Below are 16,928 nucleotides of genomic sequence, written 5' to 3'. Positions count from 1 at the left end.
TTAGTGTTTTCCCTAATCCTACCAACTAAGGCCCTTTCATGTCCCCTCCTTGCTGCTCTTAGCTCTCTCTTCAGGTCCTTCCTGGCTACCTTATAACTCTCAATCAATCACCCCAATTGAACCTTCACGCCTCATCTTTACATAGGCCGCCCTCTTTCATTTAACAAGGGATTCCAATTCCTTATTAAACCACGGCTCCCTCACACGACCCTTTCCTCCCTGCCTGACGGGTACATACTTATCAAGGACACTCAATAGTTGCTCCTTGAACAAGCTCCACTGCTACACCACTGTGAAAGATGCCTACCGCTCCATCCCCTGCTCTTATTTCAGGAACTTCGACCACAATGCCATGTTTCTTTTCCCGGCGTTCAGGCAAACGCTCAAGCAAGAAACCGCCTCGTGGATACAGGGCCAGTGCTGGTCAGAGGAGGTAGGGGATCAACTCCAGTGCTGTCTGGAATCAGCTGATTGGGCCATGTTCAAACAGTCCCTAGGTACCTTGGACGAGTATGTCATCACCGTCACAGACTTTATCAGCAAGTGTGTGGAGGACCGCATATTGAGGAGGTCAATCCGAGCGTTCCCCAGCAGGAAACGCTGGATAAATCAGGACACTCAGAACCTTCTAAAAACCAGACGTGAGGCCTTTAGATCAAGAGACCCAGTCAAATATAAGGAAACCAAATATGACCTTTGCAGAGCTATTAAGACAGCCAAGGACCAATACCGATCTAAACTTAGAGACCCAGACAGACACACGGCTACAATGGGAAGGACTGAGTGACATGACAAGTTCTAAAAAGAGACAGTGCAAGATAGCAGATGATGACACACCCCTCCCAGATCATCTTAACATCTTCTTTGCTCGCTTGAGCAGAATTTCGGCGGAGAGGTAACACCTATTCCGACAAATCCTGACAAACCTATCCCAATAGTCACTACATCAGTGGTCAGATCAGTTTTCCTACATGTAAATCCAAGGAAAACAATAGGACCAAACAGAGTACCAGGCTGTGGACTCAGAGCATGCGCAGATCAACTGGCAGAGGTCTTTTTGGACATCTTCAGCCCCTCCCTGCAGCAGGCCACTGTCCCTGCCTGCTTCAAGAGGGCCAACATCATCCCTGTGCCTAAGAAGGCTCATGCAGCATGTCTCAATGACTACCGCCCACTGGCCCTAACTTCAGTGGTCATGAAGTGCTTTGAAAGGCCGGTCATGTCTTGGGTCACCATAGAGGACTGCATTGCCATCTTTTCAAGGGATAGTCTTTTTCCTGTAGGAGTCATATATGCATTTTGGGGATTGGAATGAAGATCTGAGGCAGCCTGGTGGAAGAACGAGCCCAACCCTCCAACTTGGAGCTGCCCTTTTGAACTGTCCAATCTGTCCATATTCCTTCCCACCTGTCTTCCCCACCCTCCCCTCTGACCTATCACCATCACACCCCCATCTGCAACAACCATCACCTTGTCATCTACCTTCCCCCGACCCCGATTCTCCTATTTATCTCTCAGCCCGTGCACCCCCCACCACACCCTAATCCACCATCCCACCCCCCAACATTCCTGATGAAGGGCTTATGTCCGAAACGTCAACTCTCTTGCGCCTCGGATGCTGCTTGACCTGCTGTGCTTATCCAGCACCACTTTCTTTGACTCATGGAAGCTGCCAAGAAAGCCAGTACATACACAGAGAAAACACTTAATGTGGTCATAGCTCAGTTGAGGGATTGGAAGCCATTTCAGTTGTTGGATGTCACTGGTCACTGATGATTCCCTAGATTAGGGGTGGGTGTGGAAGGAATGGGTCGGGGGGGGGGGGGGGGGGGGGGGGGGGTGGGTGATGGGGTTGAGATGGGGTGAGGTGGTGGTGAATCCAACAATGGCTGAAAAACCCAGTGCCATCGGCTCTTGCAGCACTATGTCTGTCACAAACTGAATGTGCTGCTCTGGTACATAGGGCATTAGGACCTTGTGAGATACAGCAGTGCGCTGATATTTGTGAGATGTTACCAAGGTCCACAGTTGATATTTGTCAGGAACCAGATGTTCAAGACCACCGTGCATTTAATGGCCCCTGGCAGAACAGTATGGTTTGCATGAGATCGTTGATGGTGAGCTCATCAGCTGCTTCTTGGCCAGTTGGTCACAATGACTTTTTTCTGAACTGGTTGTTGTTTCGAAATGAGTTGAATGCCGTGTATCATCACAAGGAAATTGAGGCCAAAACACACATGCTAGCTCAAAAGTGAGGATTATTAATTGCAAATCATATACACTTTTTCAACTCTTGCAAACTGTTTGTATTGCAGTGTTTCTTGCAGCATACCTCTAACCTAAGGAGTTGTTCCAGCTTTGTAACTTGTTTCTTCAGTTATAGTATCTGATCTGACAGGACAGCGATTTCTACACCTATACCAAACTTACAATTAACATTGTGTCCACTGATATTTTAATAAGCTGTGTGATACTTGAAGCATTTGAATCATTATTTTTGTTTGAACAACTAATTTCTCTGAGAAATACCTCTGATAGCTCCTCTCAAGGAGGTGTATCAAATGCAGGTATCCTTTTGAACAGGGATGGCCTGACCATGTTAATCTATTTGCAAGACTCAGCATTTGGCTTTTTGCTGCTCTGAAATTTTGACCTAGTTCCATAAATTCTCCACAGTTTTACAGACATAGCACTATTTTGTCATGACTAGGAGCTGTCTTTGCCTCTGAATCTTCTATGCTACACAACACTAAAACGGATTCCTAGTATCTGCTATATGGGTTACTCTGTGTTAGCTTGTTACTTGCCTTTTCGGAGTGTCTATACCTGATAAAGTTAATGGCCGCTTCTGTGTTTTTTCCTCTGAAGACATTCCTGCACATCTTTCTGGTTTCTGATTCCAGCATAATTTGAATAGCTTTCTCCAAATTAAATCATCCCTCAAATTCTGTCTCTTATGAATTCAGATATCAAGGAGGCATTTTCACAGTTTTCCACTAACCTATAGAAGTTGTTGATGACATTACCTATGGATTCTCCTGCATGTTGAAGTCTCCATCCATTTATTAACAATGAAAGTATTGGTTCTTACCTTTTGGAGAATGTTCCCACATTCTGGAGACAAGTTGGACATATACCACTTCTTCCTGGGTTAAATGGATGCTCACTTGTTTACATTCTTTTATTTTCTTGCATGGATTCCCTCTATCATTGTTTCTTTCAGGTATTTCAGCAGTGGTGCCGACCTCTAAACACCATGGCATATTGAGCTCTGGGTATCAACTGGTGGCAGCTTATAGTTGGCATATTTTGTTGCCACCAGTCTTCCTTGCTAAACTAAGTGTAAGAGCCTCTCTAATTATTAATGGTAGATGATAAACCAAATGAAAGCCTTAACAAGAAGAAGCACTTGTCTTACTTATCAATGTGTAGTTTATTGCATGATAGCAATCAGTACAATTAACAGTAACTAGTTAGGCATGATTACAGCTTTCCGAAGTCAGGTACATTGAATCTCTCTCTGTTAACTTCACCATTAACTTTTTCAAAACCCTTAGCTTTTATAAAACCTTTAGAAATTCTACCCACTTCTTCCAATGAGCTCTTAATGAGTTCTATTCACTGTTTGAACTGATCTGAGTAGGGAGGAGAGTGAGCATTCTGTCCAGCATGGTCAGTACTTCCTGTGCCTGGAATGGCATTGGATAAATGTCATGCTGCCCAGTGCTGGTAATTTTAGATTCCCCTGATCAATGTTCCTTACTTGAAGTGAATGAAAGGGCCCTGAAAATTTGATACATAATCTCAGAAATTTGGGCAGACATTGTGCATAATTTTATGACTAGTTAAAGTGATTTTCGTTTATTGCTTGCAGCATAGAATTGATAATTACTTTGTTATAAATTAAAGCTATTAAGAAAAGGAATCGTTTATATACATTTATTGAACTGCTCCATTATATTCTAAAACAATGTGTTCTAAAGTCTTTACACATAATGTATTTTGACAGTATTGATCCTACTTTGTTAATTTATTTGATATCTACAATATATGATTTTTTTGATTGATCTGAACTAATGGGTGCCTTAATGTAGCTCATCATTGGCACTGGGGCATCAAAAAGGGTCTGCTTGATTTGCCTTTGGTAACAGGTGGCCTCACAACATGCTGAGTCAGCGGGTAGGAGCACATTACCACAGATGCTGCAATCTGTATTGAAAAGAAATGCTAGAAATCACAGCGGGTCAGGCAGCATCCATGGAGAGAACAAGCTAACATTTCGAGTCTAGATGACTCTTCATCAGAGGTCATATGAAGTGTGGGGGGCAGCATTTATGCAATAGTGGGAGATGGAGTGTGGGGGAGCGGGGTGGGGAAGAAAAGGTGCGAATAGTACAGATTGATTGACTGGAATGTGAGAGTGAATGTTATGTCAGAGAACATAAAACTTCAACATTAAAATCAACTCCAAAGAACTTCTTTACCGATGTTAAAATTGCTTCTGAACACTGAGATCTTCAAAGAGAAGCAATGAGGGCAATTCTACACTTCTCCAGGGTAAAATAGCAAAAGAACATGAGAGCCTAACACTCTGACAGCATGGTCCTGCTTGTTCAGTGTGAAGCTGGTGAAGCAGACCAGCAATGTAACTAAACCCATTGATTGATGCTGACCAACTCTTGTCCCAAACTCTGGGGTCACTGTAATGGTCAGGATGCCTTTAGGAGCACTAAGGAGCACTTACTTTAAATCGCTGGCAGCAATATCAGAGTTGAGGTCATTCTGATACACTGACAGAAAGCAAACAGAACATAGATATGTTTACCACAATTGGAGCGAGCAAATGGGCAACAGTAAAAGGTAACTGATTCTCAACAGGGTCAGTTCTATTTTGCTGTTGGTAAAGCTCTTTGGAGAGCGTTCAGCTGGCCTGAGTTACCCAAGGGTCCAGGGCACACTGGCAACAATTCCAGGATAGTTAGGGAAATTTCAAGACATATCCCCTTGATGCAGGATGGGATAAATGGAAGATTCCCTCCACCCTCCAACTGAAATGCAAAGAGGAACTTTGTTTACTTGGAATCATAGAGAAACAGAGTTCCTGTTTATGTTGCTGTCTACAGAAATGTTCTCTTCCATACAGTCTCAACTCTGGAATGTTGGCTCCTTCACCAATAGATCTGAACCTCTGTCTTAGCTTGTCTTATCAGGTGGGCTGATAACTGGGAACAGAAATTCATAATTCAAACACCAATTTTATTTATGATAATCCTTTCTATTTAAATTTTTTTAGCTTGTGAAAAAGTTTATCATCTTCCAGAACATAATAACTTGTAGCATGTACATTTTAGCCTCAGTATAGAAATCAAACTACTTTAAATAGGGTAACTGCCTAGTAGATTAGCTTTCATCTTGGGGTGAAATTATCTTCAACACTTTGTCATTAGCTGAATGTAGCCTAAATGTTTGCGAAATGGAAATATTTCAGTTCAAGTAATGCTCCTTGATGTCTATTAGCTACACATCTTCATCAAGCTGCATTTTCAATCTCATATTCATAGTTCCAGGAACGGATTTAGATTGGTGTATGCAAACACTGGATTGCCTGCAGGGAGTTAAATATCAGAGTAGACAATGAGATGGTATAGGAAAGTTAGAATAGAAAAAGATGGCATTAAATCTTAGAAAAAAATTTTTTACATCTTCTAAATAATTCAAGTGCATCTCTGAAACAAATAATAATAAAATATTTCAGAACAGGTCCTAGGGAGTGTTGCTGACCAAAGAGACCTTGGAATGCAGGTTCATAACTCCTTGAAAGTGGAGTCGCAGGTAGATAGGATAGTGAAGAAGATGTTTGGTATGCTTTCCTCTATTGGTCAGAGTATTGAGTACAGGAGGTGGGAAGTCATGTTGCGGTTGTACAGGATATTGGTTTGGCCACCATTTCCAAGGTTCCAATCATTATTCCCTGGGAGATAATTCCATATCATTCACTATTCACTGTTTCTCTGGAAATAATGGTCCCCATTTCAACTGGAGAGCAGACATGGCCAGATGAGGTTTGTAGTCATTTGAAGCCTGGAGTACTTCATTTCTATGCCAAAGTTAGTTGCTCATGATCATAGTCCTCCACATGAGATTACTTGGCAGCCTAACCCATGTTACGATCTCCCTTGTGGGGAGCAAAGAGCATCCCCATACCCCCATAAACTTCCTTTTGACCATAATCCATTCATTTGCTGTTTTAGTTTGGTCAGTAACTCCTGTTTCCTGCTTAGCCTCTCAGTAAAAATTGCATTAGCTCCTGGACGTGTCATAAATATCTGTATATGTTAATAATGATGTTGCTGGCTTTGGGTGGCTGATTACAGTACAAACCCATCAGTTACTGATGCCTCCAAACAAATTTGCTGAACAAATTTAACTAGCCACCCATTATTTTTTTAAAATGGGAAGAACTGCGGATGCTGTAAATCAGAAACATAACAGGGGAAGGGTCACCGGACCCAAAATGTTAACTTCGATTTCTCTTCACAGATGTTGTCAGACCTGCTGAGCTTTTCTAGCAACTCCTGTTTTGTTACACATTCCCTTTTTTTACTGGTCAAGTAATTATCTGTTTTTTTATTTCTCCCAGCTATAGTGCTTGAAGCTTGCAGTTAAGGCTTGAATTGAAGACAACTTGATAACTTGATAGGTCTGCTCAGCTGACTAGCTGAAAGAAGACAGAGGGTGGTGGTTGATGGGAAATATTCATCCAGGAGTTCCGTAACTACCGCAAGGATCTGTTTTGGGTCCTCTGTTGTTTGTCATTTTTATAAATGACCTGGATGAGGGCATAGAAGGATGAGTTGGTAAATTTGCGGATGACACTAAGGTTGGTCGAGTTGTTGATAGCGACAAAGGATGTTGTAGGTTGCAGAGATGCATAGATAAGCTGCAGAGCTGAGCTGAGAGGTGGCAAATGGAGTTTAGTGTGGAAAATTGTGAGGTGATTCACTTTGGAAGGAGTAACAGGAATGCAGAGTACTGTGCTAATGGTAAGATTCTTGGTGGTGTAGATGAGCAGAGAGATTTTGGTATCCAGGTTCATAGATCCTTGAAAGTTGCCACCCAGATTGATAGGGTTGTTAAGAAGGCAGACAGTGTGTTAGCTTTTATTGGTAGAGGGATTGAGTTTTGGAGCCATGAGGTTATGCTGCAGCTGTACAAAACTCTGGTGCAGCCGCACTTGCAGTATTGTGTATGGTTTTAGTCACCGCATTATAGGAAGGATGTGCAAGCTTTGGAAAGGGTTCTGAGGAAATTTACTAGGATGTTGCCTGGTATGGAAAGGTTGAGGGACTTGAGGCTGTTTTCATGAGAGAGAAAAAAGTTGAGAGGTGATTTAATTGAAACATATGTGATAATTAGAGGGTTAGATAGGATGGACAGTGACCGCCTTTTTCTTCAGATGGTGATGACTAGCACAAGGGGACATAGCTTTAAATTGAGGGGGTGGTAGATATAGGACAGATGTCAGAGGTAGTTTCTTTACTCAGAGAGTAGTAGGGGCATGGAACGCCCTGCCTGCGACAGTAGTAGGCTCGCCAACTTTAAGGGCATTTAAATTGTCATTGGATAGGCACATGGACAAGAATGGAATACTATAGTTAGATAGCATCAAATTGGTTTCACAGGTTGACACAACATCGAGGGGCGAATGCCTGTACTGAGTTGTAATATTCTATGTTCTTTGTTCTAAATATCCTCCTCCTTGCAGCAAATTGACAGCAACAGCAGTATACCTGAGGCAAAAGTTATTAAGTCTTATCTAATATTAGTTACAGAAATTTGTCAGATCATTTGAACTATATTTAGTTCTCCCATTGGGTTGTACTATTTTTTGCCATTTCTATTGTCTTAGTTGTCTATGTCAAATGGAAGAATTGCTATGATTAAAAAAAAGACAGCACAGGATTCTATATATATTAGTGCCCTAAATTATTTTTGAGATCACACTATTTTACATTAGGAGCTGAGTGTGTGAAAAGCCCAATTATACATACTAGCAAACCTGCAGGGGATTTCCCCACATTTAGACACCAGCTGCTGAACTTCACCTGCAGCGATCAATCTGAGAGAGAGGATTTAAATTACTCCCAAGTCATTCGCTGAAGTGCATCTATGGCAGCTCTTCAGGCTATACTGAGAGAAGTGACTGCTTGTTCACGGAAAGGCACTCTATTACTCTCTTAACATATTACATGACAGCACATAATTCAAAGCACAATTTATATATAATTTCCCAGGAAAATTTCTCTGAGCCTTATATTGCATATTTTTCATTAATGCTTTGGATTGAGTTAGTCCTCAAACATGAGAACAAGTTATTTTCCTGAATGCGTGCAATAGAATTTGGTTAACTAAGGAAGTTACCTTCCTGAGCTGCCACAATGCCATTGGTTGCTGCTAAAATGTCAAGGAGCTGACTCCAACTGCAAAATGGCTGACTGCAAGCCATTAAATGTGTGGATTGGCTGTTAATTGAGTTCAGGAAGAACTTCCTCTCAGAAGCATGCATTCTTGACTCAGAAAGCTGCCAGAGACCGGCACCACGCAACACCAGCAGAATCACCAGGGGCAGTTTCTAATACCATAGTGAGGCCGAGAGGCACGTGGTTCTGCATGCAGCCTGACAAGTGAGCCTGCGGTCTCACAGGGTCCAGTCGGCAAGATCCGAGGTGAGGGGTGCTGTGCCTAGAAGAGATTCCATGAGTCCTGTGTGAGGTCAAATTGACGTGGAGAAGAGACAGAAATGGATGAATTTGGGCAGTCAGGCCGTTCAGTTTTTTTTCTGAAGCTGCACTGGATGTTGTATTGGAGGAATTGGAAATAAGAGAATACATCTGTACATGCAGGGGTCCAACACACATACTAGAAGCACAATGGAAAGGAAATGAGAACTGCCACTTTCAGATAACTACAAAACCCATTGCCAGGAGTCTAATCCCTAGTGTAATGTAATGATCCATGCAATGATGATGATGAGCTCCTCAGGATACTGCCCTAGGCCCAATGATCCTCAGCTGCTTCATCAATAATCCTCCCTCCAACATAATGTCAGAAGTGGAATGTTTGTTGATAACTGCGCAATGTTCATCACCATTTGCGACATATATGGAAGCAATCTGTGCCAACATTCAGCAAGATTGAGTAATGCCCAGGCTTGGGTTAATAAGCTGCAAGTGACAAACTCACCACGTAAGTGCCAGGTTCTGACCAGTTCCAACAAGAAAGAATTACCTAAAGATACGTATGCAATAACCTTAAGCACATTGTATGTGTAGATATTCACAGCACAGAGATATTCAGGACTGGTTTCTAAATAGGCTGGTCGCAGTTTTGGCGTCACGTGTATAATGAAGCATGGTGGCTGGTATATCATGGCATAGATTGGTCTCAGGAGACTGGAGACCTGAGAGGCCTGTACCTTTAGGACAGTTATTTGACATAGAAACCCATAATGTTTCAATATAAAGATATCCACCTCACCTTCAATCATTTTCTCTCTTTAATGGAGTAAATGCAGTCAGTTTTTCTCTCCCATACTCTCACCATTCAACTACACGTACATGATACACTTTGGATATAAAAGTGAAAATGGTACAAAAGCATGATCAATGAGCATTCAGGCAGATATATTAACTTGAACAAGGACAAAGCATATAAATTTGAGATTTTCCCATGAGCACATCATTTCATGGAAAGATACCACATGGGTTATCTGACATTCTAATGAGCAGGAATCAAGGATGGTGAAGAAATAGGCAATATTAGAATTGCATAACAGCAACCATCAGATAATGACTTGGATGATGAAGATATCATATCCGAAACCCAAAACACATCTATGACAAATGATACATATGCATCCTCAATGACAACAGCATAGCACACTGTCAAGTTGTGATAACGGCACAAGGACTAATCTAGTTGTACTGTGCATTCAACAGTCTTCCAAATGAATGTAGAGTCAATATATTCACATGCATCCATGTACATGCTTATTAAAAATAGAGGTTCTCAATCTTTAAAGGGAAAGGGACATGTTATATTGTGGCATTGATTCCAGTCTCTAGAGATTTGTAACCTTAAGACAGTTAGATGATATGTGACATTCTGGTATAAAGGTACCCGCCTCACCTTCAGTTTTGCTGTGTCTCGTGGAATAAATATAGTTGGTTAGCTAAGTGTGTAAGTTTGTGATATTGTAGCATATAAAGAGCTAGTGTTGTTCATAAGCTTAAAAGCAACAAGAACACAAATATCATTTTACATTTTACGTGGATCAAACTGATAGTTGGGGTAACTTCCAGAGCCAGGATCTGAAGTTAGAAAAGAGTCCAATGGACAGCTGAGAAAAGAGCACTCCAAAAGCAGAGCAAAAGGCTGGAAAACTTTGAAGATGCAGCTGAGACAGATGGGAATGGTCCAAAGGCAGCACAGAACCTCAGAAGACATTAAGTAAAAAGCTGTGACAGGAGAAGACTCCATAGACCAGGAAAATAACCTCAAAAGGACAACAGAGTGGAAAGACTCTGAAGGGCATAAAAAATACAAGTTCACAGACATTGAAGCACAAAACACCAATACTTCGAAAGAAGGAAAAGTTAGACAATAAGAGGGAGAAACGAAAGTAACCATCCAGTCAGTAAGGTGCAATGGTCCATGGAGACTTTCCCATTCTATAACACGAAGGGCCCACAAAGAATTAAGAAGGAGGAGATCTGGAAGTTGGAGTTTCTGGACTACGTAATGGCTTCAGGTTTGTACATGAAGGAGCAGTTATAATAAGTCAGTATGGTTTTAATGCTGTAGTTTAATAGTTGATGATGCTGTGGTTACACAAAGCTTGGAAGAAAGTTCAGTGGAGTATGATGCATTGATTAAAGCATTTGACACACACTTTAGCCACAGAATTTATTTATATAATATGTGAAATGCAGTTTACTCTCTCAACGTTTGACAGAACCAAGTAGAAGCTTTTGTAATGGATTTAAATTGTCGAGCGGCATGCTGTGGGTACAGAGGAATGAATCAATTATGGATTATAAGGTAATCTGCATGAGGAATGAGAAGTTGGTAGGCTTTCTTCAATTCAAGGAGGTTTAACATCAGAACAGGCAATCAAATTTGCAATTAACCAGAAATCAGGGACCAAAAATCAGTTGCTTCTGTGAGGAAACATTAGGATTCTTTCTGACATGATTGGATGGGCACTTCTGCCTGGATGGGCAGGCCCCAAGATGACATCACCATTGTGACAACTAACTAAATTGCTAAAGGAGTGGTAATCATGTCATTGACTAAATTAGGTTATACAAGATGTGGGTCAGAACAGAACTACAAGTTCAACACATGTTCAGCAGGTAGAGCTGAGTGCTAAATGTGACTAATTAGATCACCTCAAAAAAAGTATTGTAGTAGCAGCACATTCATGACCTCCAAAATAAACCTTCTCGGCAAACAGAATCAATAGAAGCTTTCGTAATGGATTACAAAAAGCAATGAAAAGGCTCAAGAACTTAAAGGACGGGAAAAAGGTGGAAACAATGTTCCTAGATAAGGTAGAGGAAAGTCAATATTGATTCCAGACTATCAACTTGGAGGTACACGTGCTTGAACAGAATTTAAAATCAACATAGGAGCAGTTGCTCCAATTCTGGCAGACAGCTTCTATGATAGGTTCCTGTGTAAGATGGACCAGCACAGATAAAACTCAAAGGTCCAGAAGGTACACACGTCCAGCTGGGTGGGCAAATCGCCACATACAATAGTCACAAAGGATGAGATGACTGTGAGACAGACTTCACTGAGAAATAAAACTACTCCTTTGCTGGGCTAATCTTATACAATCCAAAAGTGAGCAATTTGAAGAAGACCAACAATAATATTGCAGTCAGGAGCAGACTGCAGCTTTTAAAAAGATTAAAAAGAAGGCACATTTTTACTGTTGTTTGAGTATAATACACTGCAGGCTTTTTCATTTTAGTAACCACTGATGCATCTTCCATTGAATTAGGAGTAATCCTCATTCAAGTGCAAACCGATAGAACATGGAATCCATTCTATTTTAGTTTTGATGGAAACTCAATTCTATTTTTCCCTTCTGCTTCTCCTTCTCTCTCTCTCTCTCTCCTCCAACTGTGACTGCAATATTTCCAAAACTAAAACTTCCTCCCTCCGGAAAACCACATTCCTTAATCCACAATTCTAACTGCTTTACAGACTCTGGGCCGTAACTATTTAACATGTATTGTATTTTTGGTCGACCATTCCAAGTCATCCGTGGACCGTCTTTTTGTTTGCTCTTGCTGGGGCCCATTTGCAGCGTTACTGGAAAAGTGTTCAGCTCTCTCACTCTCTCTCTCTCGCAGAACTGTCATCTTTTCCCTTTGACTTGCTTTTACCTCCGGAGGTTCCCTCTCTCATTGGGCGTGCCCACCTCAATGCCTTGGTTTTTGTAAACAAAGAAACCACATACCTGGTACATCTTTGGCGAGTCCAACTCAGCCAGTGGTGGTTTCAAATCTAAAACCACCCTTAAACTTGCTGTCTCTTAAACACTATGGAGATGGCAATCCTTTCCCTTGAGTTTTGCTCGAATACTGCGCAAGAGTTCATTGGGCCCTCTTCCTGATTCATTTATTCTCTTAGAATAGTCTCTATGTAGGATTACTTAAGCCACGACTCTTACCCCGACCCTATTCGATTCGAATCCCGGCGCTGAGGCAATCCAGATTTCCAGTCCTCTCATACAAAGGGGCCAATTCAGTGGTCAAGATGAAGTGAAAGTCTTTCAAGGCACTGGCGCCTACACCTCCTGGGAATCTTCAGAATCTCAACCAGTCGCGGGGACCCGGGACGAGCCCCCAAGTTTTACTGTCGTGGAAATTAAATTGACTCGACTCAAATGCTAGCAAGAGCAAAGAAAAAGCTTTATTGTAACCTCTGCAGGGGGCTCAATACACTTGGCAAAAATGCTTTATGTAAGGGCCCTGAACAACTTTAACATATTCTCTTTATACTACTCTTATCACACACTCAAGGATGAGAGTTGGGAACATTCGAGCTTCTTTCCACATATGGAGTTGTTTTTCTCATTCCTTTGCTTTTGATATAATTGCTTAATGCCCTTATGTTTTCCCTGACTCTTGCTGAATCTGACTGTTTGCGAGACTTGCAAGGCCAAGCTATCTGCTTGCAAAATCCAGCAAAATCCAGGAAAGTCAGGCTGTCTACCTAAAATTTGAGCAAAGTGTTAGATTTAACAAAGTATTCTCTTTCAGATTTCACAGTAAATGTTAATTTTGTTAATTTTCCATTACACATTCCCAGCTACCTTCCCCCCAGCCCCACCCCCCCCTCTCATTTATCTTTCAACCCCCTTGATCCACCCTCTCATTCCTGATGAGTAGCTTATGCTTGAAACATTGACTGTCCTACTCCTCAGATGCTGCCTGACCGGCTGTGCTTTTCCAGCATCACACTTTTCGACAGTAAAGCAACTTTAGAGAAGGAAGCTATAGTAGTCAAATGGAAATATGAAAGGTTCACGCACTATTTTATGGCAATAAAATTTCAGTGTGAGATGGACCAGCAGTCTTTGGCTCAATTACTGTGATCGAAGGAAGCCTCAAAATGCATTCAAGGATTCAGGCTTAGGCTGATGAGAAATGATAATGGTACAGTCCATATTCCAAGCAGGGCTCAGTTCAAGGCAGATACAGTCTTGACAGCAGCAGTGGATCAACCTGAAAAACATGGATCTTATTTTTACAAAATAAGTAGTTGTCTTATAATACAGCTCTGATCAACACTTTACTAAAGGCCAAATCAGACAAATTTGTACATCTCAAAAATTTGACAGGAGTTGCATAAATGTGATTATGTCGGCAGGGGTGGTGAAAATGTAATCCAATGGAACATTGCTGAAACAGTACAACTGTCGATGCTAAGGTCAAGAAAGCACACGAATGGCCCAACTTCCTCAGAAGGCTAAGGAAATTCAGTATATTCACCATGACTCTAACCAAAATTTATAGATATACCATAGAAAGCATCCTATGTGGATGCATCGTGGCTTGGTCTGGCAACTTCTCTGCCAAAGACCACAAGAAGTTATGAACTTAACCTAATCCATCATGAAAACCAGCCTACCTTCTGTTGACTCTGTCTACATGTCCTGCTGCCTCAGGACAGCAACCAACCTAATCAAAGACTCCCTCCCACCCCGTTATATTCTCTTCCAAGCTCTTCAGTTGGACAGAAGACTTGAAGTTTGAAAACATGCATCAACAGATTCAAGAACTGCTTCTTCCTCATTGTTATCAGACTCTTGAATGGACCTCTCATATATTAAAGTTAATCTTTCTCTGCACTGTCTCAGTGGCTGTAACACTATATTCTGCATTCTGTTCTATGACCCTGATGCACTTAAAGTAAGATTTGTCTGGTTAGAACGTAAAACAATATTTTTTATTGTATCTTGGTACAAGTGAAAATAGTATATTAAATCAAATTGAATCAAGTCACTGAGCAGAATCAATAATTGGTGGAAGCTAATGCGATGAGAAATCTTACAGACACTCCACAGGGACTTCTAGCTATCACAAAGTAAAGAGCAAAAGCTCAACAATCAGTGTGGTGGTCAGCCATTTTGAAAGACAAGCAAGATTACATTTTAACATGGCATGTGCTAAATTTGTTCCACACACAGTCATGTGATGACAGATCCAATAGCGTAATCAAGATTTGTGGAAAGGCCATGGGAAAGCTGCTAATGCATTTGGTTGCTTTTGTAGGGAAGATGTATTTATTCCTACTATTCAAAATTGATTGAAGTAGTGAGACTGAATTAAACAACAGCAAAGTCAGCGATTAAAATACTGCAAAGAATTTTTGCCAGACACAGTTTCCTGAAAGAATTAGTATTGGACAATGAAACTCAATCTATGAGCTTGGATTGCAGGAAGTTCACTTTGAAGGCAGCATCAACGAGGTGACAAGTCCTCTACTCCATCCTTATGTTGGGGTAGAAGGAGCAGTCAAGACAGTGATGCATAAGAATCCAGACAGGGGATTGGTTCTTTTTGGATTTGGCCCTTAATTGATGGTAAAGTGTTGATCACAGCTGTATTATAAGACACTACTTCTTCTACAAGAAAAACATCTCTTTTTTTTCAGCTTGATCTACTGGTGCCCTCATGACTGTATCTGCTGTTACTTGACTTTTCATTACAGAACGTTATCATTGAATAATGAGGACTCTCCAGTGTAACTATCAATGACACTAGTTTTGGAACACAAACTCAAGCCAAACATAATCTCTCAACAACATGAGAAGGCAAAATAACTAAAGAAGAGCCACAGAGGGAAAAAAAAACAGAGTTGGTATATTCTCTAGCTTATGGCATTCCTGATGAAGGGCTTATGCCTGAAATGTCGATTCTCCTGCTGCTCAGATGTAGCCTGACCTGCTGCGCTTTTCCAGTGCCACACCTTTTGACTCTGATCTCCAGCATCTGCAGTCCTCACTTTCTCATAGGGCAAGAATTGTCAACCATAAAGCCAAGAAGTCAAAAGCTACTGTCATCAAGAAAGAAAACAAATCAATTGAAATCTCACACTGTCAGAATGCCTGAAGGGAAATTCAGGAGGAACAAGAAATCATTGATCTTCCTGAAATCAAGAAGTGATAGAGTCATAGAATCCCTACAGTGTGGAAACAGGCCATTCAGCCCATCAAAGTCACACTGATGCTCAAAAAAGCATCTAATTCCTGCATTTCCCATGGTTAATTGACATACCCTGCACACTATGGAACATTTCAGCATGAACAATCTGCCTAATCTCTACATCTGTTGATTGTGGAAGGAAACCAGAGAACCCAGACAAAAATCACACAGACACAGTGAGAATGTGCAAACACCACTCAGGCAGTTACGTGAGGGTAGAATTGAACCTTGGTCCTTGGTGCTGTGAGGCAGCAGTGCTAACCATTGAGTCACCATACCACACAAGCTTGATTAGCATGTGATACCCAATTTGATCATCACAGGATATGAGACTGTCCTATCTATACCACATTAGAGAGTATGCAGAGCGGTACAACTATTTCAGACACAGTTTCACACCATTACCCTCAAGTTGAACTCAAGCCAAGCAGATGGAAATGTTCCAATAGATTTCCAGATCATCTTGAGTCATGAGACTGACATTGAGGGCTAGGGTTTGAATGTGATGTTGATGATGGCAATAGTATTGTTAGTAATTACATCACTGATTACAAAGAGTAAGTAAGCAAATGAAAATAAACTACTGGAATGATTTAGAGCAACTACAGAGAAACTTAGGAGATGATGTGTTATAATAAGATTCATTATTTTTATTCATTCACAGGATGTGGATAGTTCTGACTGGGCCAACATTTATTGCCCATCCTTGATTGCCCATGAAAAGGTGGCGATAGCTGTGTCCTTAAACCCCTGCATTGCTGACATTTAAGGGAGTTCCAGGGTTTTGACCCAGTGACACTGAAGGAATGGCAATATATTTCCTTGTTGGGATGAGGAACAGCTTGGAGGGGAACTTGCAGATGATGCTGTTTCCATGTATTTGAGGCCCTTGTCCTTCTAGATGTTAGTGGTCGTTTGAAAGATGCTGTCAGAGGATTTTTGGTGAGTTACTGTAATGCACCTTCCACATTGTGCACACTGATATCACTTTCATAGATGGTGATTGAATAGAATATTAAAGCTTGTGGATGGATTGGTGATTAAGTGAGCTGTTTTGCCGAGAATGGTGTAATCTTCTTAAGTGTGTAGCAAGTGCATTTATTCAGACAAGGAGAGAATATTCCATTGCATTCCTGACCTGCACTT

Source organism: Chiloscyllium plagiosum, chromosome 1, assembly GCF_004010195.1.
Source record: "Chiloscyllium plagiosum isolate BGI_BamShark_2017 chromosome 1, ASM401019v2, whole genome shotgun sequence".
In the NCBI taxonomy this organism is placed as follows: Eukaryota; Metazoa; Chordata; class Chondrichthyes; order Orectolobiformes; family Hemiscylliidae; genus Chiloscyllium; species Chiloscyllium plagiosum.
This window is presented reverse-complemented; position numbering follows the sequence as displayed.